The 23,192-nt window shown below is 47.2% G+C and overlaps 24 non-coding genes and 5 pseudogenes across 24 annotated transcripts; all 29 read right to left on the bottom strand.

The window, feature by feature from the left end:
- Positions 1-12,495: 12,495 nt before the first annotated feature.
- LOC148210199 (5S ribosomal RNA) lies at positions 12,496-12,614 on the bottom strand. The gene has a single exon (XR_015792397.1). It is a non-coding gene; the product is annotated as a 5S ribosomal RNA (ribosomal RNA).
- Positions 12,615-12,843: 229 nt separating this feature from the next.
- Positions 12,844-12,963, bottom strand: LOC148210198 (5S ribosomal RNA). Its single transcript, XR_015792396.1, has one exon. It is a non-coding gene; the product is annotated as a 5S ribosomal RNA (ribosomal RNA).
- Positions 12,964-13,186: 223 nt separating this feature from the next.
- Positions 13,187-13,304, bottom strand: LOC148210197 (5S ribosomal RNA). Its single transcript, XR_015792430.1, has one exon. It is a non-coding gene; the product is annotated as a 5S ribosomal RNA (ribosomal RNA).
- Positions 13,305-13,535: 231 nt separating this feature from the next.
- LOC148210196 (5S ribosomal RNA) lies at positions 13,536-13,655 on the bottom strand (annotated as a pseudogene).
- Positions 13,656-13,888: 233 nt separating this feature from the next.
- LOC148210195 (5S ribosomal RNA) lies at positions 13,889-14,007 on the bottom strand. Its single transcript, XR_015792554.1, has one exon. It is a non-coding gene; the product is annotated as a 5S ribosomal RNA (ribosomal RNA).
- Positions 14,008-14,239: 232 nt separating this feature from the next.
- On the bottom strand, positions 14,240-14,358 carry LOC148210194 (5S ribosomal RNA). The gene has a single exon (XR_015792564.1). It is a non-coding gene; the product is annotated as a 5S ribosomal RNA (ribosomal RNA).
- A 233-nt stretch (positions 14,359-14,591) lies between these two features.
- LOC148210193 (5S ribosomal RNA) lies at positions 14,592-14,713 on the bottom strand (annotated as a pseudogene).
- Positions 14,714-15,247: 534 nt separating this feature from the next.
- On the bottom strand, positions 15,248-15,367 carry LOC148210192 (5S ribosomal RNA). Its single transcript, XR_015792416.1, has one exon. It is a non-coding gene; the product is annotated as a 5S ribosomal RNA (ribosomal RNA).
- A 232-nt stretch (positions 15,368-15,599) lies between these two features.
- Positions 15,600-15,718, bottom strand: LOC148210191 (5S ribosomal RNA). The gene has a single exon (XR_015792553.1). It is a non-coding gene; the product is annotated as a 5S ribosomal RNA (ribosomal RNA).
- A 231-nt stretch (positions 15,719-15,949) lies between these two features.
- LOC148210190 (5S ribosomal RNA) lies at positions 15,950-16,067 on the bottom strand (annotated as a pseudogene).
- A 231-nt stretch (positions 16,068-16,298) lies between these two features.
- Positions 16,299-16,416, bottom strand: LOC148210189 (5S ribosomal RNA). Its single transcript, XR_015792429.1, has one exon. It is a non-coding gene; the product is annotated as a 5S ribosomal RNA (ribosomal RNA).
- A 231-nt stretch (positions 16,417-16,647) lies between these two features.
- On the bottom strand, positions 16,648-16,766 carry LOC148210188 (5S ribosomal RNA). Its single transcript, XR_015792552.1, has one exon. It is a non-coding gene; the product is annotated as a 5S ribosomal RNA (ribosomal RNA).
- A 227-nt stretch (positions 16,767-16,993) lies between these two features.
- LOC148210187 (5S ribosomal RNA) lies at positions 16,994-17,112 on the bottom strand. The gene has a single exon (XR_015792563.1). It is a non-coding gene; the product is annotated as a 5S ribosomal RNA (ribosomal RNA).
- A 229-nt stretch (positions 17,113-17,341) lies between these two features.
- Positions 17,342-17,460, bottom strand: LOC148210186 (5S ribosomal RNA). The gene has a single exon (XR_015792561.1). It is a non-coding gene; the product is annotated as a 5S ribosomal RNA (ribosomal RNA).
- Positions 17,461-17,691: 231 nt separating this feature from the next.
- Positions 17,692-17,809, bottom strand: LOC148210185 (5S ribosomal RNA). The gene has a single exon (XR_015792407.1). It is a non-coding gene; the product is annotated as a 5S ribosomal RNA (ribosomal RNA).
- A 230-nt stretch (positions 17,810-18,039) lies between these two features.
- LOC148210184 (5S ribosomal RNA) lies at positions 18,040-18,157 on the bottom strand. Its single transcript, XR_015792403.1, has one exon. It is a non-coding gene; the product is annotated as a 5S ribosomal RNA (ribosomal RNA).
- Positions 18,158-18,387: 230 nt separating this feature from the next.
- On the bottom strand, positions 18,388-18,508 carry LOC148210183 (5S ribosomal RNA). The gene has a single exon (XR_015792424.1). It is a non-coding gene; the product is annotated as a 5S ribosomal RNA (ribosomal RNA).
- A 231-nt stretch (positions 18,509-18,739) lies between these two features.
- On the bottom strand, positions 18,740-18,860 carry LOC148210182 (5S ribosomal RNA; annotated as a pseudogene).
- A 230-nt stretch (positions 18,861-19,090) lies between these two features.
- LOC148210181 (5S ribosomal RNA) lies at positions 19,091-19,211 on the bottom strand. The gene has a single exon (XR_015792421.1). It is a non-coding gene; the product is annotated as a 5S ribosomal RNA (ribosomal RNA).
- A 233-nt stretch (positions 19,212-19,444) lies between these two features.
- LOC148210180 (5S ribosomal RNA) lies at positions 19,445-19,562 on the bottom strand. Its single transcript, XR_015792428.1, has one exon. It is a non-coding gene; the product is annotated as a 5S ribosomal RNA (ribosomal RNA).
- A 508-nt stretch (positions 19,563-20,070) lies between these two features.
- On the bottom strand, positions 20,071-20,189 carry LOC148210179 (5S ribosomal RNA). The gene has a single exon (XR_015792551.1). It is a non-coding gene; the product is annotated as a 5S ribosomal RNA (ribosomal RNA).
- Positions 20,190-20,418: 229 nt separating this feature from the next.
- Positions 20,419-20,536, bottom strand: LOC148210178 (5S ribosomal RNA). The gene has a single exon (XR_015792405.1). It is a non-coding gene; the product is annotated as a 5S ribosomal RNA (ribosomal RNA).
- Positions 20,537-20,766: 230 nt separating this feature from the next.
- On the bottom strand, positions 20,767-20,885 carry LOC148210177 (5S ribosomal RNA). Its single transcript, XR_015792550.1, has one exon. It is a non-coding gene; the product is annotated as a 5S ribosomal RNA (ribosomal RNA).
- A 229-nt stretch (positions 20,886-21,114) lies between these two features.
- Positions 21,115-21,237, bottom strand: LOC148210176 (5S ribosomal RNA). Its single transcript, XR_015792449.1, has one exon. It is a non-coding gene; the product is annotated as a 5S ribosomal RNA (ribosomal RNA).
- Positions 21,238-21,466: 229 nt separating this feature from the next.
- On the bottom strand, positions 21,467-21,584 carry LOC148210175 (5S ribosomal RNA). Its single transcript, XR_015792432.1, has one exon. It is a non-coding gene; the product is annotated as a 5S ribosomal RNA (ribosomal RNA).
- Positions 21,585-21,814: 230 nt separating this feature from the next.
- On the bottom strand, positions 21,815-21,933 carry LOC148210174 (5S ribosomal RNA; annotated as a pseudogene).
- A 231-nt stretch (positions 21,934-22,164) lies between these two features.
- On the bottom strand, positions 22,165-22,283 carry LOC148210173 (5S ribosomal RNA). Its single transcript, XR_015792560.1, has one exon. It is a non-coding gene; the product is annotated as a 5S ribosomal RNA (ribosomal RNA).
- Positions 22,284-22,513: 230 nt separating this feature from the next.
- Positions 22,514-22,634, bottom strand: LOC148210172 (5S ribosomal RNA). Its single transcript, XR_015792420.1, has one exon. It is a non-coding gene; the product is annotated as a 5S ribosomal RNA (ribosomal RNA).
- A 230-nt stretch (positions 22,635-22,864) lies between these two features.
- LOC148210171 (5S ribosomal RNA) lies at positions 22,865-22,983 on the bottom strand. Its single transcript, XR_015792559.1, has one exon. It is a non-coding gene; the product is annotated as a 5S ribosomal RNA (ribosomal RNA).
- Positions 22,984-23,192: the final 209 nt, after the last annotated feature.

Below are 23,192 nucleotides of genomic sequence, written 5' to 3'. Positions count from 1 at the left end.
GACTGACACAACGACTGTCCCCCCCAAACTTAAGAGAGACAGTGTCCTCACTGGGAAAAGACTTTTGCATCGGATGAAAAAGGCTTAACAGTAAAAAGGACAAGGACTTCCTATATAGGGGCAAAGAAAAACCTTAAAGTCTGTAAAGATCAAAAAGACATAAAAGAAAATGAGTTTATCACATAAACAAAGGAAATAGCTCAAAGCTTAGTCAGGCATAGAACAGAAAACTCAACAATCTCTTATAATCATCATCGACATGAAATCACATGCACAGCACAGATGCTTCAAATAGGCATGTGAAAAGCTAAACTAAGGTTAAGTGAAGGCATACTTTAAGTGATCAGAAGATAAACGATACTAATTTATTCATGCTTCAACTGAGCTCGAAACATAATCAATACAAAAAAAACATGCGTAGTAATGCTAGAATATGCAAACTACGTCATTAACCAAAAGAAGAAAACACAAAAAAATAGCAAAGAAGGAACCTCCCCTTCATGAAGTCGGAGGTTGTGGACTAGGATCAGTGTCAATACTGGAGATGGATGACCAAGGATAGCAGCTAGCGCTGGAGGCCATGAAGGTAAAACCGCAAAATCCAATGAAGCCCTTAAGTTGTAGATATGTTGCACGACTTCTCGAACCTGAGAGTTTTCTAAATGCTGGAAAAACAGGGCAGGCGCCAGGCGCCTGCATAATTCTTTTTTTTTTTCAACGTTTCTTTTTTTTTCTTTTTTTTTTTTCAACGTTTTTCACAAACATTCTCTTTAATAAAAACTTTATAATTAAACAAAAAGAAAATACAAGATACAAAGACTTCCTTCCTTACTTTTGTTCTTTCAAAAACGGATAAGAAGGAAAAAACATTTTTCGCAAAAATTATTGACCTGAAAGTTGAATAGAGGTTTTTCCTCTATCCACTGGTTCTCCAAAATACGGCTTAAGTCTCTACCCATTTACTTAAAAACATTTCCCTTAGAGTCAACTAGATCCACTGCCCCATATGGGTAGACTTTAAAATTTGAAAGGGACCAACCATCTAGACTTAAGTTTTCCAGGAAAAGTTTCAACCTAGAGTTGAATAACAGAACCAGATCACCTTCTTGAAGATTGTTCGGCCGAAGACGCCTATCATGCCACTGTTTAGTTTTTTCTTAAACAACTTAGCATTCTCATAAGAAAAGTGCCTGTGTTCTTCTAATTCCAACAATTGTAACTTCCTCGCTTCACTGCAGTCAACAAATCAAAATTTAATTTCTTAGTAGCCCAAAATGCTTTATATTCTAGCTCAAGAGGCAAATGACATGCATGCTTTCCAAAAACTAGCCTATAGGGGGACATGCCGAGGGGAGTCTTAAATGCTGTCCTATATGCCCAAAGTGAATCATCAAGCTTAAAAGACCAATCCCTACGGTTAGATTTACAGTTTTTTCTAAAATGTTTTTTATCTCCCTATTAGATATTTCGGCTAACTCATTCGACTGAGGATGATATGCTGTTGCAACCCTATGACGCACATTGTATTTAGTCAGCAACATTTGCATAGACCTATTCACAAGAGCCCCCCCATCGCTTATCAGACAACGCGGGGTTCCATAACGCGTAAAAATGTGCTTTTGCAGAAAACGAATGACAACTTTGGAATCATTGGTAGCAGTTGCAATGGCTTCTATCCATTTCGAAACATAATCTACTGCTAACAATATATAAAGCTTACCATTAGAAGATGGAAATGGACCCAAAAATCCACACATCAAATATTTCAATCTCCAGGATCGGGGTTTGAGGCATTTCGTGGCGTTTAGATATATTACCTGTCCGTTGGCATTTGTCACAAACCTGGGCAAACTTATGTGCATCTTTGAACAGAGTGGGCCAAAAGAACCCACTTTGCAAAACTTTGGCTGCGGTTTTGTGTCCTGCAAAATGTCCTCCATATGGAGACATATGACAAGCGTCTAATATCGCCTCGTGCTCTTCTTCTGCGACACACCTGCGTAAGATATTGTCAGGTCCTAGCTTATATAAAAAAGGCTCATCCCAACGATAACATCGAACTTCATTTAGAAATTTCTTTACCTGTTGCTTGTTGAACTCATAAGGAACTATTCGACTTACCAAATAATTTGCTATATCGGCATACCACGGAACTGAATCAACTCGCAAGAGTTGCTCGTCAATAAACTGTTCACGTATAACAGTTCCATCATCACAGAGCGGGGATTCCAATCTAGACAGGTGATCAGCAACTTGGTTTTCAGTACCCTTCCTGTCCCTAACTTCAATATCAAACTCTTGAAGTAACAAATCCACCGTATCAAACGTGGTTAGCATCTTTTTTAGCAAATAAATATTTTAAAAAGCAGATGGTCAGTAAAAACAATGACTTTTGTGCCTATCAAGTAAGACCTAAACTTATCAAAGGCGAACACAACTGCTAACAGTTCCTTTTCAGTAGTAGTGTAATTGAGTTGTGCACCGGTCAGAGTCTTACTAGCATAATACACAGGATGCAAGATCTTGTTTTTACGTTGTCCTAACATAGCTCCTATTGCATAATCACTGGCATCACACATGAGCTCAAAAGGTAAATCCCAATTAGGTTCGATAATTATAGGAGCTGAACTTAGAGCAACTTTCACATTTCAAATGATTTTAAAAGTCATCATCAAAAACAAATGGTCTATCATGTTCTAACAATTGACACAAGGTTTAGAAATTTTAGCAAAGTCTTTTATAAAGCGGCGGTAAAATCCCCCATGCCCTAAAAAACTTCTAATCCCTTTGACATTTGTAGGAGAGTAGCTTTGAAATGATGTCTATCTTAGCGTGGTCTACCTCTATTCCTTGCTTGGAAATTTTGTGACCCAAAACAATACCCTCTTGTACCATGAAATGACACTTCTCCCCAATTTAGGACTAGGTTTGTTTGTTCACATCTCTCCAATACTCTCTCCAATTAACTAAACAAGCGTCGAAAAATTTCCAAAAACAGAAAAGTCATCCATAAAAACTTCTAGAATATTTTCTACCATGTCAGAGAAGATGGCCATCATACACCTCTGAAAAGTCGCAGGTGCATTGCATAGTCCAAAGGGCATTCGCCTAAAAGCGAACGTACCATACGGACACGTAAATGTTGTCTTCTCTGGTCTTCTGGAGCAATAGTAATTTGATTATAACCCGAATATCCATCTAAAAAACAATAGAAATCCTTACCCGCCAGACGGTCGAGCATCTGGTCAATAAACGGGAGAGAAAATGGTCTTTCTTTGTTACCTTGTTGAGTTTGCGATAATCAATGCAAACTCTCCACTCACCCGCTCACAGTTCGGGTTGAGATGAGCTCATTCTCCTCGTTGGCCACCACGGTTATACCCCCTTTTCTTTGGTACACACTGTACTGGGCTTACCCAGCTGCTGTCGGATATTGGGTATATAACACCGGCGTCAAGCCATTTAAGAATTTCTTTCCTTACAACCTCTTTCATCTTCGGGTTCAACCGCCTTTGACTCTCAATAGAGTTCTTAGCATCTTCTTCCAATAGAATTTTGTGCATGCAAAAGGCTGGGCTTATCCCTCGGATATCTGCTATCGTCCATCCAATGGCCTTTTTGTGCTTCTCCAAATCTGCAATAAGATTATTCATTAGTAGGTGATAAATTGGAAGCTATAATAACTGGTATAGTGTCGTTATCCCCTAGATACGCATATTTCAAATGCGACGGCGGCAATGGCTTCTGCTCCAACGTGGGTGGTTCCACTATGGACGGAAGTAACGACTTGCATTCTTCTTTTTGTATTTTTTTCAATAGGATTAGCCACATCTTCTGGTCCTTCTGCTATCTTATCAAGCTCTTCTTCAATCTCTATAACTAATAAGTCATAAAACTCATCAAACATAATAGGATTCAAGCTATTTATAGCAGAGCACTCTTCAAAGTCTCCTGGTAATTTCATGGCGTCTAGAACGTTAAATTTAACTTCTTCATTATTTACCCTCATTGTAATTTCTCCCTTCCTCACATTAAAACTGTATCCCCAGTGACTAGAAATGGTCTTCCCAAAATAATGGGAACGTCTAAGTCTGCCTCGCAATCTAGAATGATAAAGTCCGCAGGGAAAATGAATTTGTCCACCTGGACTAAAACATCTTCTATCTTTCCCTCAGGTCTTATGATAGATCTATCTACTAGTTGGAGGGTAACCGTAGTAGGTCTAGCTTCTCCTATGCCTAAAGATTTGAAAACTGATAATGGCATAAGATTAATGCTAGCGCCTAGATCACATAATGCCCTACCTATTTTTTTCCTCCTATGGAACATGGAATGGTAAAACTGCCAGGATCATTACATTTCATGGGTAGCGGGCTGCCTACAGCTTCACTACTACATTTTGTCATGGCTACCAGTTCATGCTCTCCTATTTTTTCTTCCTAGAAATTATATCTTTCAAAAACTTAGCATAATTTGGCATCTGTTCTAGAGCATCTACTAATGGTATATTTATATGCAGTTGTTTTAAAATATCTAAAAATTTTCTAAACTGGGAATCATTATTTTTCTTAACTAATCTTTGTGGAAACGGGGAGTAGGGGTAAAAGAAGGCTGTACCTGTGGAGGAAACTCGGGGTGTCCTCATTACCTTTTCTAATATTTTCTTTTTCTGGTGTTGTTGGATTTTCTGGTATCTTTACAATTGGTTCAGTGGACGGAATCTGTACATCTGTTGTTGGCATTATTGGTCCATCATATGCCAGTCCACTCCTGAGGGTGACAGCTTTGCACTGTTCTTCCCTTCTTGTTTTGGTAATTCAGTATGGCCTGGAAAAGAACCTTGTGGTCTATTCTTCAATTCATTGGCGAGCTGTCCCAATTGGGTCTCGAAATTCCTCATTGATGCCGCTTGGGATTGTATCACTGCGTCGGTTCGGGCCATGTACTCCTTCATCATATTCTCAAGATTTGAGTTGTTATTTTGAACTGGTGGAGTCTGTGTTCTCTGATTGTACTGCTGTTGCGGTGGTGGGATGTATTGCTGTGTAGGTGGAACATAGGGCTGCTTGTTCTGTTGGCTCTGCCCTTGATTAAAACCGCTCGAACCTTTTGTCCTCCCCATGAGAAATTAGGGTGGTGCCTCTAACCTGGGTTGTAGGTGTTCGAATATGGGTTAAAGTTCCTATTGTTCCCATGTCCTACATAAAAAACGGAAGCAGGGTTATGTGGACAATTATCATAAATATGGTTTTCACTGTAAAATGAACAAATGAGATCGTTGACTTGGCAAACAGGGGCAGGAGTGCAATAATCCGACTGCACAGGTTGTATCGGCGTGGCTAATGGATTTTTTATTCCCAATGCCATCTCTTTCAGCCTCTGGTTCATTGTAACCATCTCTTTTTGCATCGAGGTCGCAATGTCCAGAGCCAAAACTCCAGCTGGATCTCGCTTCTTTGGTGCTGCCCTAGATCTTTGCGAACACCATAGTTTCGTTGTGTGAAGCTAAGTCATTTAGGATGTCAACTATCTCGTTGAATGTCTTCTTTGTAAAGGCTCCGTTGGCAGCATTGTTTAGCATCATCTTAGTAGGATGATCTAACCTCTAAAGAAATGTTTCTATCTGGATGCATGCCGGCAAGCCATGGTTCGGATATTTCCTGATTAGTTCTTTAAATCTCTCCCCACGCCTCGTGAACAGGTTCACGATCATACTGTCTAAAGGAGATGATCTCCTCTCTGATATCAGCGTGGCGAGTAGGTGGGAAGAATTTTGTTAAGAACTTCTCCACTAACGACCCCCATGTGGTGATGGATCCCGGTGGAAATGCATTGAGCCATGCTCTAGCTTGGTCCTTCAAAGAAAATGGAAAAAGTGTAGTCTCAGAGCATCGTCTGTTATACCAGGTAATCGAAATGCATTTGCAATTTGAATGAATGATTTCAGATGATCATGTGGATCCTCATGTTCCTGCCCTCCAAAATGTCCAATTGTCTGCAACATTTGGAACATCATTGGTTTAAGCTCAAGTTTGCGTGGGCTGGAATAGGGTTGACTATCCTTGAATCAAAGTTCTGAAAAGCCGTGGCGGCATATTCTCGCATTGCCACGTCTCTGTTGTCTGCCATCTGGATCTGGATGGTTGAATTCATCATTTCTTGCATGATCCCTCATATTACCGTTAACAGCAGGTGGATCAACCGGATCACGAGGTGGAATATCTGTCATTGATGTGCTCGTACTCTCTACCTCACTTTCAGGACTGATTTCACCTTGTCTCTCTTTTGCTTTTCTAGTTGTTTTCGAAGTCTTTGCTCCTTTCGAGTTTTTCGAAGGGTCCGCTCAATCTCAGGGTCAAGGGGTAGAAGAAAAGATCTTGTGCTCATGCACTTTAACTTACCCTTGTGAGATAAACGACCAAAAATATAGAACAAAAACGGTGGATGGAAATTACACCCAACAACAATTCACAAAAATAAAAACTAAAAGAATTTGAAAATAATTTTAAAACTAAAGTCCCCGGCAACGGCGCCAAAAACTGACTGGCGTTTATGCTGAACGCACGCACTAAGCGTGGTAACAAAATTATAGATGCAAGCGCACACCTGTCAAGTAATATAAAATGGATGGAGTATCCAAGTATCGATCCTCAAGGACTTCTAAATAATTTCCAAACTCTAAAGTTTTAAAGAATAGTGAATGTTGGAATGAGTGATTCTTGTAGAATGGGAAGTGGTCACAAATAATGGTTTTGGATTTGGGATTTGGACTTATAATGATAAAACCTAGCCCGAATTACTTCAAGTTAGCCAACAAAGAATCAAGGACATGCTAGGATAATATGCATTTTACTTTAGAAACCAACGACTACGCTTCTCACTTGACTTATGTCTAAGCAAGTTCAAAGTCCTAAGACATTCCTAATATGTCTATTATGAGAGATATCTTAGTTTTAGGATGGAAATAGTCGCAACCTCGGGTTAAGGTCCTATGTCTAGGCTACTTAAGTGGAACCCTTATGTCTAAGGCGCTCCTCTCCTCGGTTCAACCACTCAACAATGCAAATATGCAACCTTTTCAGTATTGACTTGTTAAGACTTACAGTGGCCTTCTCTAAATCCTAACTTTTTGGGAAAACATGTTGAGCAATGAATGGAAAGCAAAAACACTACCTCTTAGCAACCCTTTTTAGACATAAAAGGCTAACTATCCATAACCGGGCTAGAGACGGAATTTAGAAAGACATATTGAAGAAAATACAGCAAGTAAAACGGTTGAATGTGGAATGCATGTGTGAAAAACAAAAGTTAACTAACGGAGAGTTTTTATCGGGATTGAGAGCTTCGCCCTTCTCTTTCAAGCAAGGGAGAGTGTCACGTGCTCTTTCCTCCAAAAACACAACTCTCTTAACTAAAATAAAGTAAAGGCAAAGGGAAGATAAGCAAAGTGCTAGATTTTTATATATTTGAATAAGTAGTAAATAACTAAGTACAAATGGAAACAAAACAAAGCTCAATAAAAGAATGTAAAGTACTCGGGATTTAAAAACCAAAAGTAACTAATGAAAGCAACTCAAAGTACTTAGAAAGCAACAAAGAAACACTAAAATGATCAAGAGAAGGAAGCAAGGCTTGATGATTTTGGTGGAGAAGTTGCTGGATTTATAGCTGTGCAGAATTGGTTAGGTAGGTCCTAAAACGATGGTGAATCACCCATTTCCAACTCTTTTGACTGACCAAATCGTGCTCAAACTGATAGTGGAACACTTCTTCTACACGTATGCATCGGTTGGAACCACCAAACGCATTGGAAGACGCGTTTCATTAAGGGCAAAGTTGGAAGAAAACTGTTTTTCTGCAGGCACGCAGGCGCCTGGCGCCTCCCATGAAGCTTTTTTCGTCTTTTTGCTTCTTTTGATTAATTTGCACTCCCAAATGGTCCTAAAATGTCATATATACAATATAAGCCAACCACAAACCATAAATATGAATTTTGCATGAATTGGAACTCAAACGACCGAGAAAAAATCCGAAACAAAGCTGAAACATTGTAAAAACAGCATCTAAAACCTTCTTTTTACGCATGTAAACAAGCGTAATCAGTTACAAACCCGGTAATCTCGGGACCGTCGGTTACACCCGGTAATCTCGGGATCGACGTTACACCGATAATCTCGGGATCGACGGTTACCCCCCCATAATCACGCCTGCTAATAGTAACTCACATCGGCCCCCACCGAGCTTCCGGTAGGTCTGACCTGGACCAGGTTCATCTCGGCCCTCATACTTAGCATCTATTACGCTAGTGTGGTGATCTCGGCGGTCCGAGCTGGGGCATGACTCATGGGTCACCTTGGGGCACCAATGGCTGTCCTCCACGTGTCCAGGGTATTCTTTCCCCCCAAACATTGCCCCCCTCTCTGTCTGGTCCGATCTCGACCTGGCAGAGAAGTTCATTTGATTTGCTTCGGACACGTGGCGACTTTCTATTCGTGGGAAAAAATAACCGTTTGCGGTGGATTTATCATCGGAATATTCAAATATTCCGACGCTTCGGATCTCCGGAGGATCCTAGCCGCTCGTTGATTACACATGTACGGTGGGGAAATTTTTCCAACGAGCTATAAATACCCCTAACCCTTCAGGTCATACCTTACGTTTCCTGAATTTTGGAGTTCGATCTGAAGGCAGCTCGAACCCTTGGTAGGTCGGTCTCTTCCCTCACTTTCTCTTTCGAAACGTAGTTGCCATGTCGTCCTCTTTTAGCAGCAACATAGGATCCAATGAGGATTTAGCTTGTAGGTTGAGTCCGAGCTCGAGAAGATAGAAAACTTTAGGTTCTCCGATGACGGGAGGATAGTGATGCCTCCACCTCGGGTCAGGGTTTGGAATACCCTTCTAGGATACCTGAGCACTACCTCGGATCCCTTCGTAGGGGGTTCGCTATCCCTGAGAACATCCTCTTTAGGATTCCGGAGGAGGGGGAGAGAGCTGAAATCCTCCAGAGGGATGGGTCACTCTCTACTTCAAAATGTTTGAGTACGGCTCAGGCTTCCCCTTCACCCTTTTGTCCAAGAATTTCTCTTCCGGACTGGGTTGGCTCCGGCTCAAGTGGCCCCCATGGATGGGGTGTCATTTTCGCTTTGGCCATCCCTTTTTTGACTACGAGCTCGAGATAGTGAAGAGGCCGAGTTGTTGGACGTAGACCAGCTTCTCGCGTGCTTCGAAGCGAAAAGGATAGCTAAGAAGCCTGGTCGGTTCTATATGTGCGCAAGGAAAGGCGCAGGCGGTATAGTTAAGGGGCCGACCTCCATCAAGGGATGGGTGAGGAAGTGGTTCTACGCTTCTGGGGAATGGCTTGCAAAGGACGAGTCAGGTCGTTCCTTCTTTGACGTTCCCACTAGGTTTGGGAACCTAGGTACGAGTAGTTCTTACTTTTTGTGATCTTTTTCCTGTCATTCAGATCTAACTCGGATTTTGTCTTCGCGCAGTTTCAATCCGACAAGTCCCCGAGCTTACGCAAGCCTCCTTCGACACGTTGAAATATTACAAGGAACATTTTCCGAGGGGTAGGAAGGTCGGAACCTTGGTGACCCACAAGCTACTGCTTGAGTCCGGACTGCTAGATTACAACCCTGCAGTTCGTCCTATTGAATCCTGAAGGCCGAACTCCGAATTAGGTATGCCGAGCTTGCTGCTGCCCCCTCCCTCCCTTCCTCTAACTTGTGCTGTTTTTTTTTTCCTTTGTTTTGTAGCCATGGTTTGCGGGTTTGCGAGTAACGTGAAATGCAAGTCCAAGGGCCGAGCCCATGCTCTTGAGGCCGCCCAGAGTTCGAAACCTGCCACTCCTGCTGTGGTAGGGCCAGCCTCGGAAGATCCAGCCCCAGTGATCGAGCTGGAGTCTTCTGGGGGTCCTTCGAGGGAGAAGCGCCCCAGGGATCAGACCGAGGCGGTGGACGTCTCGCCTTGGGCGAGGAGGTGAGGGAGGAAGTTCCTCTGAAGCGAAGGAGAAAGAAGAAGAAGACCACCTCCCCCTTGGAGGTCAGAGCTCGTGGGGTCCTGCCTGCGAGCTTCGCAGATCGGGTGGACGATCCTGAAGCCAGGATGGGCGGGACGTTCGACGTGACGGCACAGTTCAGAGTTGAGCCGTCAAGTTCTAGGGTGAGGGACCAGGTGTCCCGCATCTCGGCTGCAAGTTTGGACCGCTGCCTAAGGAGGGCGTCCAAATTTGTAAGTGACCCAGGGTCCGTTCTGCAGAGGCCATCGACTACGCCGCTGAGGTAAGACTGGTGTCTCCATTTTTGCTCATTTACCTAACAGGTAGCTCGGTCTAATTTCTCTTCTCGGTGTTTTTCCTCATGCGTTTGTTGCTTCCATTCAATCGGCTCTGGCTGTAAATGCCGAGCTGGATGGGAGGGAAGTTCTGGCAGCGAGGGAGAAAGAGGAGTTCTCTGCTGCCTTGGAGGCTACTTCCTCCACCATGAAGGATGAGCTGCTGAAGGTTCACTCTGAGGTGGAAATTTTGAAGGCCGAGGTGGAGACCAAGGCCGAGCTGCTGAAGAAGGAAGAGGACAGACGCAAGGCCCAGCTCTGAGCTGCCCATGCTATCACCAGGGGCTTGGAGAAGGAGAAGTTCAACTCCTGAAGGAGAAGGACGACATGCTCCAGGCGCTTGAAGCGAAGGATAAGAAGCTGAAGCATGCGACTGCCGAGCTGGAGACGGCGAATGAGCGTCTCAGCAATGGAGTCCTATTGGAGGAATCGTTTAGGCAACATCCTGACTTCGATGGATTTGCCAAAGACTTCTCTGACGCGGGCTTCAAGTTCTTCATGAAGGCATTGCTTCCGACATGCCTGACCTTCAGATCGATCTCAGTGGTCTGAAAAAGAGGTATGCCGAGCAGTGGGCGTCTGGGCCTGGCGGCACCTCTGGCCCCCAAGCGTTGGTGGATAAGTATGTCAGAGATCTGGACTCTGACTACTCCGATCTCGAAGAGGACCAGGTCGGCAACACTCAGGAGGGCACTCCTCAGGCAGGCTCTTAGCGATCATCCTTCATGAGGCCTTTCTCTGTCTTTCTTCTCTTCTCCTTTGTTTTGTAAATGTCAGGGCAAAGCTGCAAGGTCTATAAGTCTTGGCGCTGCTCTCCATTCAATAAAGAAGCTCCCATTTGTTTTACTTTTGTTGCCTTCCTTTCTTTGCTTTTTCTTTAAGCTAAAGCCAACGTCACCTCGCACCTCGTACTTTTGAGGTCGCGCCTTCAAAAATACTTGAAATTTTGAATTCGAATCTCTGTCTAGTATTCAATACATTGTACCAACTCTGGATTTTTTAACATCGCACCCTCAACTTAAAAACGTTAAAAGGCTAAAATCCTAAGTCCGTAGCTGTTCTTCATATCGCACCTCGTACCCTCAAGTTCAAAGCTTGATCATTTTGAACTTTTCACATCGCCCCTTACCTTGAAGGTTTGAATGTTAAGTTCGTCAGTGGTTTTGGCATCGCACCTCGTACCCTTAGGTTTTGGAGGATTGGATTTTAACCGACTACTGGAATGTGACCGTGTGGGAGTCTGTGGCCCCCATTTAATTTCTGGTCGAACTCGGAATCATGAAATTAAATCATCACATTTCCGATTGAAAACCATTTTGGCATTTCAAGGATAATAACGCTTCAGGCTGCTCCGCGTTCCATGGGTGCGCGAGGACGTCTCCTTTCAGATCAGCCAACATGTACGTCCCAGGTCGGACTATTCCCTTGACTTCAAACGGCCCCTCCCAGGTCGGGTCAAGGCACCCCATATGGGTTGGGACCTTCCTTAAGACCAGATGTCCGACTTGAAGCTGAATAGTTCCCTAGTTAATCAATGGCAAATATGAACGGCAGACACTCTAGCTCTCGAGCAACATCTCCCTCTATACAGCCTGTTTTTAGCTAAATGACCACTTTTTTCCATACGTTTTTTCATGTTATACACTCACAAGCTGATAAATTGAGTAAACTTTTAAACATTCCCAGGATTCATGCCCACGAAAAGTACATAGAAACTAAGTTTGAAACTTTGAGGCACCATAACTTTGAGTTCGGTGAACCAAATTGGATGAATTTTTTTTGAATCTGTGTAACTTTTCGAGATCTACACGCTGGCAAGTCGCCGGAGGCGGCTTGTCCGACCCTTCATCGCTTTAAACGGCGTTTTTGCCATTAATTTAACTTACAAAATGTCATCGTGCAATATTTCATCTTTTTGAGCTTTGAGAATATCATCTTCGTGGTTTTGGATGCTTCCTATTTTCATTCCTTAGTTGAGCTATATGAATGTAAACTACAAAAATATAATTTGACTAGATAAATAAAATCCCAGGACGAGGGCGGAGCACCGACGGACCATGCTTGATACGATTGGCTTGGGTACCACATACCATGCGAACGGCATCAACATCGTTAGTAGACATCGTTTGTTGAATCATTAGATACTCAAAATAAAAACAAAAAGGGGTGCAACACGAGGACTTCCCAAGTGATCACCCAACTTAGTACTACTCTCGCCCAAGCACGCTTAACTGCGGAGTTCTGATGGGATCCGGTGCATTAGTGCTGGTATGATCGCACCCGACATGGAATGCAGAAATTGTATATGACCCATGCGGGCGGCACAACCCAGCGGGCACCGGCTGTGCGGGAGGCCCCGAGACGGGCCAGGCAACGTAGGCATGCGACCGCGAGAAAATTGACATTAAAATTACAAAAGAAGAAAGAAAACGCGTCGGGAGAAAAAAGGCAATCAAGCTAAGTCCAGAAGAGTGGGGATCGGAGGGAAAGAGATGAAATAAAAACAAAAAGGGGGTGCAAACACGAGGACTTCCCAAGTGGTCACCCAACTTAGTACTACTCTCGCCCAAGCACGCTTAACTGCGGAGTTCTGATGGGATCCGGTGCATTAGTGCTGGTATGATCGCACCCGACATGAATGCAGAAATTGTATATGACCCATGCGGGGCGGCACAACCCAGCGGCACCGGCTGTGCGGGAGGCCCCGAGACGGGCCGGGCAACGTAGGCATGCGACCGCGAGAAAATTGAAATTAAAATTACAAAAGAAGAAAGAAACGCGTCGGGAGAAAAAAGGCAATCAAGCTAGGTCCAGAAGTGGGATCGGGAGGGAAAGAGATGAAAATAAAACAAAAAGGGTGCAACACGAGGACTTCCCAAGTGGTCACCCAACTTAGTACTACTCTCGCCCAAGCACGCTTAACTGCGGAGTTCTGATGGATCCGGTGCATTAGTGCTGGTATGATCGCACCCGACATGGAATGCAGAGAAATTGTATATGACCCATGCGGGGCGGCACAACCCAGCGGGCACCGGCTGTGCGGGAGGCCCCGAGACGGGCCGGGCAACGTAGGCATGCGACCGCGAGAAAATTGAAATTAAAATTACAAAAGAAGAAAGAAAAAACGCGTCGGAGAAAAAAGGCAATCAAGCTAAGTCCAGAAGAGTGGGGATCGGGAGGGAAGAGATGAAAATAAAAACAAAGGGGTGCAACACACGAGGACTTCCCAAGTGGTCACCCAACTTAGTACTACTCTCGCCCAAGCACGCTTACTGCGGAGTTCTGATGGGATCCGGTGCATTAGTGCTGGTATGATCGCACCCGACATGGAATGCAGAGAAATTGTATATGACCCATGCGGGGCGGCACAACCCAGCGGGCACCGGCTGTGCGGGAGGCCCCGAGACGGGCCGGGCAACGTAGGCATGCGACCGCGAGAAAATTGAAATTAAAATTACAAAAGAAGAAAGAAAACGCGTCGGGAGAAAAAAGGCAATCAAGCTAAGTCCAGAAGAGTGGGGATCGGGAGGGAAAGAGATGAAAATAAAAACAAAAAGGGGTGCAACACGAGGACTTCCCAAGTGGTCACCCAACTTAGTACTACTCTCGCCCAAGCACGCTTAACTGCGGAGTTCTGATGGGATCCGGTGCATTAGTGCTGGTATGATCGCACCCGACATGGAATGCAGAGAAATTGTATATGACCCATGCGGGGCGGCACAACCCAGCGGGCACCGGCTGTGCGGGAGGCCCCGAGACGGGCCGGGCAACGTAGGCATGCGACCGCGAGAAAATTGAAATTAAAATTACAAAAGAAGAAAGAAAACGCGTCGGGAGAAAAAAGGCAATCAAGCTAAGTCCAGAAGAGTGGGGATCGGGAGGGAAAAGATGAAAATAAAAACAAAAAGGGGTGCAACACGAGGGCTTCCCAAGTGGTCACCCAACTTAGTACTACTCTCGCCCAAGCACGCTTAACTGCGGAGTTCTGATGGGATCCGGTGCATTAGTGCTGGTATGATCGCACCCGACATGGAATGCAGAGAAATTGTATATGACCCATGCGGGGCGGCACAACCCAGCGGGCACCGGCTGTGCGGGAGGCCCCGAGACGGGCCGGGCAACGTAGGCATGCGACCGCGAGAAAATTGAAATTAAAATTACAAAAGAAGAAAGAAAACGCGTCGGGAGAAAAAAGGCAATCAAGCTAAGTCCAGAAGAGTGGGGATCGGGAGGGAAAGAGATGAAAATAAAAACAAAAAGGGGTGCAACACGAGGACTTCCCAAGTGGTCACCCAACTTAGTACTACTCTCTCGCCCAAGCACGCTTAACTGCGGAGTTTCTGATGGATATCCGTGCATTAGTGCTGGTATGATCGCACCCGACATGGAATGCAAGAAATTGTATATGACCATGCGGGGCGGCACAACCCAGCGGGCACCGGCTGTGCGGGAGGCCCGAGACGGGCCGGGCAACGTAGGCATGCGACCGCGAGAAAATTGAAATTAAAATTACAAAAGAAGAAAGAAAACGCGTCGGGAGAAAAAAGGCAATCAAGCTAAGTCCAGAAGAGTGGGGATCGGGAGGGAAAGAGATGAAAATAAAAACAAAAAGGGGTGCAACACGAGGACTTCCCAGCGGAGTTCTGATGGGATCCGGTGCATTAGTGCTGGTATGATCGCACCCGACATGGAATGCAGAGAAATTGTATATGACCCATGCGGGGCGGCACAACCCAGCGGGCACCGGCTGTGCGGGAGGCCCCGAGACGGGCCGGGCAACGTAGGCATGCGACCGCGAGAAAATTGAAATTAAAATTACAAAGAAGAAAGAAAACGCGTCGGGAGAAAAAAGGCAATCAAGCTAAGTCCAGAAGAGTGGGGATCGGGAGGGAAAGAGATGAAAATAAAAACAAAAAGGGTGCAACACGAGGACTTCCCAAGTGGTCACCCAACTTAGTACTACTCTCGCGCCAAGCACGCTTAACTGCGGAGTTCTGATGGGATCCGGTGCATTAGTGCTGGTATGATCGCACCCGACATGGAATGCAGAGAAATTGTATATGACCCATGCGGGGCGGCACAACCCAGCGGGCACCGGCTGTGCGGGAGGCCCCGAGACGGGCCAGGCAACGTAGGCATGCGACCGCGAGAAATTGAAATTAAAATTACAAAAGAAGAAAGAAAACGCGTCGGGAGAAAAAAGGCAATCAAGCTAAGTCCAGAAGAGTGGGGATCGGGAGGGAAAGAGATGAAAATAAAAACAAAAAGGGGTGCAACACGAGGACTTCCCAAGTGGTCACCCAACTTAGTACTACTCTCGCCCAAGCACGCTTAACTGCGGAGTTCTGATGGGATCCGGTGCATTAGTGCTGGTATGATCGCACCCGACATGGAATGCAGAGAAATTGTATATGACCCATGCGGGGCGGCACAACCCAGCGGGCACCGGCTGTGCGGGAGGCCCCGAGACGGGCCGGGCAACGTAGGCATGCGACCGCGAAAGAAATTAAAATAAAATTACAAAAAGAAAGAAAACGCGTCGGGAGAAAAAAGGCAATCAAGCTAGGTCCAGAAGAGTGGGGATCGGGAGGGAAAGAGATGAAAATAAAAACAAAAAGGGGTGCAACACGAGGACTTCCCAAGTGGTCACCCAACTTAGTATTACTCTCGCCCAAGCACGCTTAACTGCGGAGTTCTGATGGATCCGGTGCATTAGTGCTGGTATGATCGCACCCGACATGGAATGCAGAGAAATTGTATATGACCCATGCGGGGCGGCACAACCCAGCGGGCACCGGCTGTGCGGGAGGCCCCGAGACGGGCGGGCAACGTAGGCATGCGACCGCGAGAAAATTGAAATTAAAATTACAAAGAAGAAAGAAAACGCGTCGGGAGAAAAAAGGCAATCAAGCTAAGTCCAGAAGAGTGGGGATCGGGAGGGAAAGAGATGAAAATAAAAACAAAAAGGGGTGCAACACGAGGACTTCCCAAGTGGTCACCCAACTTAGTACTACTCTCGCCAAGCACGCTTAACTGCGGAGTTCTGATGGGATCCGGTGCATTAGTGCTGGTATGATCGCACCCGACATGGAATGCAGAGAATTGTATATGACCCATGCGGGGCGGCACAACCCAGCGGGCACCGGCTGTGCGGGAGGCCCCGAGACGGGCCGGGCAACGTAGGCATGCGACCGCGAGAAAATTGAAATTAAAATTACAAAAGAAGAAAGAAAACGCGTCGGGAGAAAAAAGGCAATCAAGCTAAGTCCAGAAGAGTGGGGATCGGGAGGGAAAGAGATGAAAATAAAAACAAAAGGGGTGCAACACGAGGACTTCCCAAGTGGTCACCCAACTTAGTACTACTCTCGCCCAAGCACGCTTAACTGCGGAGTTCTGATGGGATCCGGTGCATTAGTGCTGGTATGATCGCACCCGACATGGAATGCAGAGAAATTGTATATGACCCATGCGGGGCGGCACAACCCAGCGGGCACCGGCTGTGCGGGAGGCCCCGAGACGGGCAACGTAGGCATGCGACCGCGAGAAAATTGAAATTAAAATTACAAAAGAAGAAAGAAAACGCGTCGGGAGAAAAAAGGCAATCAAGCTAAGTCCAGAAGAGTGGGGATCGGGAGGGAAAGAGATGAAAATAAAACAAAAAGGGGTGCAACACGAGGGCTTCCCAAGTGGTCACCCAACTTAGTACTACTCTCGCCCAAGCACGCTTAACTGCGGAGTTCTGATGGGATCCGGTGCATTAGTGCTGGTATGATCGCACCCGACATGGAATGCAGAGAAATTGTATATGACCCATGCGGGGCGGCACAACCCAGCGGGCACCGGCTGTGCGGGAGCCCCGAGACGGGCCGGGCAACGTAGGCATGCGACCGCGAGAAAATTGAAATTAAAATTACAAAAGAGAAAGAAAACGCGTCGGGAGAAAAAGGCAATCAAGCTAAGTCCAGAAGAGTGGGGATCGGGAGGGAAAGAGATGAAAATAAAAACAAAAAGGGTGCAACACGAGGACTTCCCAAGTGGTCACCCAACTTAGTACTACTCTCGCCCAAGCACGCTTAACTGCGGAGTTCTGATGGGATCCGGTGCATTAGTGCTGGTATGATCGCACCCGACATGGAATGCAGAGAAATTGTATATGACCCATGCGGGGCGGCACAACCAGCGGGCACCGGCTGTGCGGGAGGCCCCGAGACGGGCCGGGCAACGTAGGCATGCGACCGCGAGAAAATTGAAATTAAAATTACAAAAGAAGAAAGAAAACGCGTCGGGAGAAAAAAGGCAATCAAGCTAAGTCCAGAAGAGTGGGGATCGGGAGGGAAAGAGATGAAAATAAAACAAAAAGGGGTGCAACACGAGGACTTCCCAAGTGGTCACCCAACTTACTACTCTCTCGCCCAAGCACGCTTAACTGCGGAGTTCTGATGGGATCCGGTGCATTAGTGCTGGTATGATCGCACCCGACATGGAATGCAGAGAAATTGTATATGACCCATGCGGGGCGGCACAACCCACGCGGGCACCGGCTGTGCGGGAGGCCCCGAGACGGGCCGGGCAACGTAGGCATGCGACCGCGAGAAATTGAAATTAAAATTACAAAAGAAGAAAGAAAACGCGTCGGGAGAAAAAAGGCAATCAAGCTAAGTCCAGAAGAGTGGGGATCGGGAGAAAGAGATGAAAATAAAAACAAAAGGGGTGCAACACGAGGACTTCCCAGTGGTCACCCAACTTAGTACTACTCTCGCCCAAGCACGCTTAACTGCGGAGTTCTGATGGGATCCGGTGCATTAGTGCTGGTATGATCGCACCCGACATGGAATGCAGAGAAATTGTATATGACCCATGCGGGGCGGCACAACCCAGCGGGCACCGGCTGTGCGGGAGGCCCCGAGACGGGCCGGGCAACGTAGGCATGCGACCGCGAGAAAATTGAAATTAAAATTACAAAGAAGAAAGAAAACGCGTCGGGAGAAAAAGGCAATCAAGCTAAGTCCAGAAGAGTGGGGATCGGGAGGGAAAGAGATGAAAATAAAAACAAAAGGGGTGCAACACGAGGGCTTCCCAAGTGGTCACCCAACTTAGTACTACTCTCTCGCCCAAGCACGCTTAACTGCGGAGTTCTGATGGGATCCGGTGCATTAGTGCTGGTATGATCGCACCCGACATGGAATGCAGAGAAATTGTATATGACCCATGCGGGGCGGCACAACCCAGCGGGCACCGGCTGTGCGGGAGGCCCCGAGACGGGCCGGGCAACGTAGGCATGCGACCGCGAGAAAATTGAAATTAAAATTACAAAGAAGAAAGAAAACGCGTCGGGAGAAAAAAGGCAATCAAGCTAAGTCCAGAAGAGTGGGGATCGGGAGGGAAAGAGATGAAAATAAAAACAAAAGGGGTGCAACACGAGGACTTCCCAAGTGGTCACCCAACTTAGTACTCTCTCGCCCACCAGCACGCTTACTGCTGGGAGTTCTGATGGGATCCGGTGCATTAGTGCTGGTATGATCGCACCCGACATGGAATGCAGAGAAATTGTATATGACCCATGCGGGGCGGCACAACCCAGCGGGCACCGGCTGTGCGGGAGGCCCCGAGACGGGCCGGGCACGTAGGCATGCGACCGCGAGAAAATTGAAATTAAAATTACAAAAGAAGAAAGAAAACGCGTCGGGAGAAAAAAGGCAATCAAGCTAAGTCCAGAAGAGTGGGGATCGGGAGGGAAAGAGATGAAAATAAAACAAAAGGGGTGCAACACGAGGACTTCCCAAGTGGTCACCCAACTTAGTACTACTCTCTCGCCCAAGCACGCTTAACTGCGGAGTTCTGATGGGATCCGGTGCATTAGTGCTGGTATGATCGCACCCGACATGGAATGCAGAGAAATTGTATATGACCCATGCGGGGCGGCACAACCCAGCGGGCACCGGCTGTGCGGGAGGCCCCGAGACGGGCCGGGCAACGTAGGCATGCGACCGCGAGAAAATTGAAATTAAAATTACAAAAGAAGAAAGAAAACGCGTCGGGAGAAAAAAGGCAATCAAGCTAAGTCCAGAAGAGTGGGGATCGGGAGGGAAAGAGATGAAAATAAAAACAAAAAGGGGTGCAACACGAGGACTTCCCAAGTGGTCACCCAACTTAGTACTACTCTCGCCCAAGCACGCTTAACTGCGGAGTTCTGATGGATCCGGTGCATTAGTGCTGGTATGATCGCACCCGACATGGAATGCAGAGAAATTGTATATGACCCATGCGGGGCGGCACAACCCAGCGGGCACCGGCTGTGCGGGAGGCCCCGAGACGGGCCGGGCAACGTAGGCATGCGACCGCGAGAAATTGAAATTAAAATTACAAAAGAAGAAAGAAAACGCGTCGGGAGAAAAAAGGCAATCAAGCTAAGTCCAGAAGAGTGGGGATCGGGAGGGAAAGAATGAAAATAAAACAAAAAGGGTGCAACACGAACTCGCGTTGCATTAGTGCTGGTATGATCGCACCCGACATGAATGCAGAGAAATTGTATATGACCCATGCGGGGCGGCACAACCCAGCGGGCACCGGCTGTGCGGGAGGCCCCGAGACGGGCCGGGCAACGTAGGCATGCGACCGCGAGAAAATTGAAATTAAAATTACAAAGAAGAAAGAAAACGCGTCGGGAGAAAAAAGGCAATCAAGCTAAGTCCAGAAGAGTGGGGATCGGGAGGGAAAGAGATGAAAATAAAACAAAAAGGGGTGCAACACGAGGACTTCCCAAGTGGTCACCCAACTTAGTACTACTCTCGCCCAAGCACGCTTAACTGCGGAGTTCTGATGGGATCCGGTGCATTAGTGCTGGTATGATCGCACCCGACATGGAATGCAGAGAAATTGTATATGACCCATGCGGGGCGGCACAACCCAGCGGGCACCGGCTGTGCGGGAGGCCCCGAGACGGGCCGGGCAACGTAGGCATGCGACCGCGAGAAAATTGAAATTAAATTACAAAAGAAGAAAGAAAACGCGTCGGGAGAAAAAAGGCAATCAAGCTAAGTCCAGAGAGTGGGGATCGGGAGGGAAGAGATGAAAATAAAAACAAAAGGGGTGCAACACGAGGACTTCCCAAGTGGTCACCCAACTTAGTACTACTCTCGCCCAAGCACGCTTAACTGCGGAGTTCTGATGGGATCCGGTGCTTAGTGCTGGTATGATCGCACCCGACATGGAATGCAGAGAAATTGTATATGACCCATGCGGGGCGCACAACCCAGCGGGCACCGGCTGTGCGGGAGGCCCCGAGACGGGCCGGGCAACGTAGGCATGCGACCGCGAGAAAATTGAAATTAAAATTACAAAAGAAGAAAGAAAACGCGTCGGGAGAAAAAGGCAATCAAGCTAAGTCCAGAAGAGTGGGGATCGGGAGGGAAAGAGATGAAAATAAAAACAAAAGGGGTGCAACACGAGGACTTCCCAAGTGGTCACCCAACTTAGTACTACTCTCGCCCAAGCACGCTTAACTGCGGAGTTCTGATGGGATCCGGTGCATTAGTGCTGGTATGATCGCACCCGACATGGAATGCAGAGAAATTGTATATGACCCATGCGGGGCGGCACAACCCAGCGGGCACCGGCTGTGCGGGAGGCCCCGAGACGGGCCGGGCAACGTAGGCATGCGACCGCGAGAAAATTGAAATTAAATTACAAAAGAAGAAAAAACGCGTCGGGAGAAAAAAGGCAATCAAGCTAAGTCCAGAAGAGTGGGGATCGGGAGGGAAAGAGATGAAAATAAAAACAAAAGGGGTGCAACACGAGGACTTCCCAAGTGGTCACCCAACTTAGTACTACTCTCTCTCGCCCAAGCACGCTTAACTGCGGAGTTCTGATGGGATCCGGTGCATTAGTGCTGGTATGATCGCACCCGACATGGAATGCAGAGAAATTGTATATGACCCATGCGGGGCGGCACACCCAGCGGGCACCGGCTGTGCGGGAGGCCCCGAGACGGGCCGGGCAACGTAGGCATGCGACCGCGAGAAAATTGAAATTAAAATTACAAAAGAAGAAAGAAACGCGTCGGGAGAAAAAAGGCAATCAAGCTAAGTCCAGAAGAGTGGGGATCGGGAGGGAAAGAGATGAAAATAAACAAAAAGGGGTGCACACGAGGACTTCCCAAGTGGTCACCCAACTTAGTACTACTCTCGCCCAAGCACGCTTAACTGCGGAGTTCTGATGGGATCCGGTGCATTAGTGCTGGTATGATCGCACCCGACATGGAATGCAGAGAAATTGTATATGACCCATGCGGGGCGGCACAACCCAGCGGGCACCGGCTGTGCGGGAGGCCCCGAGACGGGCCGGGCAACGTAGGCATGCGACCGCGAGAAAATTGAAATTAAAATTACAAAAGAAGAAAGAAAACGCGTCGGGAGAAAAAAGGCAATCAAGCTAAGTCCAGAAGAGTGGGGATCGGGAGGGAAAGAGATGAAAATAAAAACAAAAAGGGGAACACGAGGACTTCCCAAGTGGTCACCCAACTTAGTACTACTCTCGCCCAAGCACGCTTAACTGCGGAGTTCTGATGGGATCCGGTGCATTAGTGCTGGTATGATCGCACCCGACATGGAATGCAGAGAAATTGTATATGACCCATGCGGGGCGGCACAACCCAGCGGGCACCGGCTGTGCGGGAGGCCCCGAGACGGGCCGGGCAACGTAGGCATGCGACCGCGAGAAAATTGAAATTAAAATTACAAAAGAAGAAAGAAAACGCGTCGGGAGAAAAAAGGCAATCAAGCTAAGTCAGAAGAGTGGGGATCGGGAGGGAAAGAGATGAAAATAAAAACAAAAAGGGTGCAACACGAGGACTTCCCAAGTGGTCACCCAACTTAGTACTACTCTCGCCCAAGCACGCTTAACTGCGGAGTTCTGATGGGATCCGGTGCATTAGTGCTGGTATGATCGCACCCGACATGGAATGCAGAGAAATTGTATATGACCCATGCGGGGCGGCACAACCCAGCGGGCACCGGCTGTGTGGGGAGGCCCCGAGACGGGCCGGGCAACGTAGGCATGCGACCGCGAGAAAATTGAAATTAAAATTACAAAAGAAGAAAGAAACGCGTCGGGAGAAAAAAGGCAATCAAGCTAAGTCCAGAAGAGTGGGGATCGGGAGGGAAAGATGAAAATAAAAACAAAAGGGGTGCAACACGAGGACTTCCCAAGTGGTCACCCAACTTAGTACTACTCTCTCGCCCAAGCACGCTTAACTGCGGAGTTCTGATGGGATCCGGTGCATTAGTGCTGGTATGATCGCACCCGACATGGAATGCAGAGAAATTGTATATGACCCATGCGGGGCGGCACAACCCAGCGGGCACCGGCTGTGCGGGAGGCCCCGAGACGGGCCGGGCAACGTAGGCATGCGACCGCGAAAAATTGAAATTAAAATTACAAAAGAAGAAAGAAACGCGTCGGGAGAAAAAAGGCAATCAAGCTAAGTCCAGAAGAGTGGGGATCGGGAGGGAAAGAGATGAAAATAAAAACAAAAAGGGTGCAACACGAGGACTTCCCAAGTGGTCACCCAACTTAGTACTACTCTCGCCCAAGCACGCTTAACTGCGGAGTTCTGATGGGATCCGGTGCATTAGTGCTGGTATGATCGCACCCGACATGGAATGCAGAGAAATTGTATATGACCCATGCGGGGCGGCACAACCCAGCGGGCACCGGCTGTGCGGGAGGCCCCGAGACGGGCCGGGCAACGTAGGCATGCGACCGCGAGAAAATTGAAATTAAAATTACAAAGAAGAAAGAAAAACGCGTCGGGAGAAAAAAGGCAATCAAGCTAAGTCCAGAAGAGTGGGGATCGGGAGGGA

This window comes from Momordica charantia (genome assembly GCF_013281855.1).
Source record: "Momordica charantia cultivar OHB3-1 chromosome 7 unlocalized genomic scaffold, Mcharantia_2.0 BLBB01000007.1, whole genome shotgun sequence".
Classification (NCBI taxonomy): Eukaryota; Viridiplantae; Streptophyta; class Magnoliopsida; order Cucurbitales; family Cucurbitaceae; genus Momordica; species Momordica charantia.
The sequence above is the reverse complement of the archived record's forward strand: the minus strand, read 5'-3'. Positions and strand labels throughout refer to the sequence as shown.